This window comes from Myotis brandtii, unplaced genomic scaffold (assembly GCF_000412655.1).
Source record: "Myotis brandtii unplaced genomic scaffold, ASM41265v1 scaffold165, whole genome shotgun sequence".
Lineage (NCBI taxonomy): Eukaryota > Metazoa > Chordata > Mammalia > Chiroptera > Vespertilionidae > Myotis > Myotis brandtii.
In genome coordinates, this window is record NW_005356042.1 from 16370369 (window position 1) to 16373777 (window position 3409).

The 3409-nt window shown below is 49.1% G+C and overlaps 1 protein-coding gene across 5 annotated transcripts in view; it reads left to right on the top strand.

The window, feature by feature from the left end:
• The window catches only part of IL34 (interleukin 34), a 73900-nt gene that overhangs the window by 3165 nt on the left and 67326 nt on the right, over positions 1 to 3409 (top strand). The window lies entirely within an intron of this gene.

The window sequence follows — 3409 nt, forward strand, 5'->3', positions numbered from 1 at the left end:
ATATGTAACTATATATGTGTTTTCCGATGGTCTTAGGCGACCCCTGTGAAAGGGTCGTTCGACCCCCAAAGGGGTTGCGACCCACAGGTTGAGAACCGCTGCTCTAGAGCCTTTGGGTGATTTAACCATAAAAAGTGGGCAGAAAACTCCTGTGTTCATTTTCTCGATCAACATGTATCAGCCTGCGTGGCTATGGTGCCGGAAACTAGGAAGAGGCCCATAAGAAAGGCTCCCTGCTCTTGACAGGGCACACGGCCCATCTCGTGGGAGCAGAGCAGGCTGCGACAGGCTGCCGGTCACTCTGGGACAGCGCCCTGCTTACGAAGGAGCAACAGGCTATGAGGCAGCGAGGAGAAGGAAGCAGGCATAGCAAGTGGGACAGCTGAGCGGCGTCTGGGGAAGGAGTTTGGAAAGTTCAGGAGAGCTGCAGGGCTGGGCGAAGAGCCTGGGAGACGAAAGAGAAGAATCAGTGGAGACCACCTTTTATAGAACCTTGAGAATTTGGACTTTATCTCAAAGATGTGGGGATTTAGGCAGGTTTGGGGATGCCTGTTCTGGTAGTTTTGGGGAGTAGGGGATGATGGTGGAGGCTTGGAAGACCCCCAGCCTTCCACCTCATCTCAGGGGCTTTGATGGTACCCCAAATAAATAAATGCAGAAAATAGGATTCTCAGGAGAGGCTTGGTGAGGGAGCCAGGCCTGGGAGATGGGGCCTGGGGTTCTGTGGTTCTGGTCCCAGCAACTCCACCACCAGAGTAGGTGGGCCTCCTCCCTCAGGTGAGGGTTCAGGGCAGTTAGGCTTCTTACAACTCGCTCCTGGGAGTCCAAATGTTTCTGGAGGCTGTGGCATCCCTCCACTCCCCACCCCTCCACCTGCCCAGGCAATAGACCAGTGATGGCGAACCTATGACATGCATGTCAGAGGTGACACGCAAACTCATTTTTTTGGTTGATTTTTCTTTGTTAAATGGCATTTAAATATATAAAATAAATATCAAAAATATAAGTCTTTGTTTTACTATGGTTGCAAATATCAAAAAATTTCTATATGTGACACGGCACCAGAGTTAAGTTAGGGTTTTTCAAAATGCTGACGGGCCGAGCTCAAAAGGTTCGCCATCACTGCACTAGACATTTCTCCAGTGACGGTGGCCATCTGTGACGCAGCCTCGGAAGGAAGAGTCATTTCTGAAATAGAGAGTCTGGCCCTTTGACCTCAAGAGACTCCATGAAGTTCTGAGAACGGTGGCCTGCAGGCCTGTGACAATCCCAGGGGGGTTCTGGGCTCCTGCTATCCTGAGTGCATGAGGGCCATGTCCCATACTTGGGGAGTGGTGTCCCCTGGGAGCAGGGCTACCGTCAGCCTGGGAACCTACCTCCTGAGCTTTCCAGGGCCACTGGAGAGGCCTGTCTGTGCATCCCAGCCGGGAAGGGCTCAGTACCCAGCCAGGGCTGCCTCCCCATCGCAGGGGATCGGGAGGGAGGTAAGTGGGGATGGGTGGGTCTGCAGTTAGCAAGGTTGCAGTCAAGGTGATGAGTTTGAAAGACAAAGAGACCTTGGTTTTGCTTGGCAGCTCTCGGGAAGGGTCGGACCCTGCTCCAAAGCTTTCTGGGTGCCCGTTGCTGTCATAGCGGGAGGACGTTCACATCCTGGCCCAGATTCTCCCACCAGGTCCCAGCCCCCACTCTGCCTGTGTCACCTACACGTCTCCTCAGTCCTCCTTCCCTGGAACCACACCTTTCCTTCCCTCTTTCCCAAGAGCCAGAACTTCCCGGCTTCCTTGTCTTTCTACTTCTCAGATCATTAAGTTCTCTCCATAAGCATTTTTAAAAAATCTACCATAATCATAGATATTAAGCACATTTACATTGCTATGACACAGATCTCCAGAACTTTTTCGTCTTGCAAAACTGAAACTCTGTCCCCATTGGACAATGACCCCCCACTTTCTACCCCTCCTACCTACTGGCAACCACCATCCCACTATATGTTTCTATGAATTTGACTACTCAGGTATCTCAAACAAATGGAATCATATAGTATTTGTCTTTCTGTGTCTGGCTTGTTCATTTAGCATAAGGTCCTCAAAATTTATCCATGTTGTGAAATTTTATTCCTTTTTAAGGCTAAATAATACAGGTGTGGGCAAAAGTAGGCTTACAGTTGTGAATACATGAAACACGGAGTTTATTCTTGTATTACATACTTTTTCATATGAACCACTGTAAACCTACTTTTGCCCACCCCTGTATTTCATTGTGTATACACACCACATCTTGTTAGTCTACTTATCAGTTGATGGGCTCTTGGGTTGTTTCCATGTTTTAGCTATTGTGAACAATGCTACTATGAACATGGTGTTCAAATATCTCTTTAAGACCATGCTTTCACCATAGCCTGTTTGGCTCAGTGGATAGAGCATTGGTCTCCAGACCAAAGGGTCCTGGGTTCAATTCCATTTAAGGGCATGTATCTCGGTTGCAGGCTCCTCTCCAGCCCAGGCCCTGGTCAGGGCTCGGGCAGGAGGCAACTAATTGATGTGTTTCTCTCACATCGATGTTTCTCTCTGCCTTTCCCTCTCTCTTCCACTCTTTCTAAAAATCAATGGAAAAATATCCTCAAGTGAGGATTTAAAAAATGACCATGCTTTCAATTGGGGGTGGCATTGATTGGTATACCCAGAAATGGCATTGATGGATCATATGGGAATTCTGTTTTAAGCTTTTTAAGGAGCCTCCATACTGTTTTTCGTAGTAGTTGCAACATTTTACAATCCTACCAACAGTTTACAAGGGCTCTAATTTCTCCACATCCTTGCCAACACTTGTTATTTTCTGTTTTTGATAGTGGCCATCTTAATGGATGTGAAGTGACATCTCATTGTCATTTTGATTTGCATTTCTCTGATGATTAGTGATGTTGGGCATCTTCTTCATATATCTTTTGGCCATTTGTTTGTCACCACTGGAGGAATGTCTATTGACACAGGGCAAACATCTGTGACCATGGCTTTGTTGACCTGAAGGAATTATGGTTACTGTGTTTATTTGTTGTTCTAAGAACGAATATATTCAATCAACCATGTTACTCCCTGGAGTCACCAGGAGGCTGGACCCTTGGTCTCAAGGCTCTGCCAGCCCTCCAGCGGTGAGAGGCCGAGCCCTGCGGGGCAGGTGCGGGGCAGGTGTGGCAGGTGGAGGACACGCCTGGGAGTGGAAGGAGGCAGTGGCGGCCACTCTCTGTGCCAGGCTCACAGTTAATGTCCACAGCTCCCTGCAAGGTTTGACTTGGTCTCCCCACGTTACAGACGAAGAAACTGAGGCCCAGGGAGACTTAGCTTGCCCGGCAGGAGGGGCCGCCCGGGCTCTGCCTCCGCGGCTCCTTGAGGGCTCACTTGGCGTCCGTGCG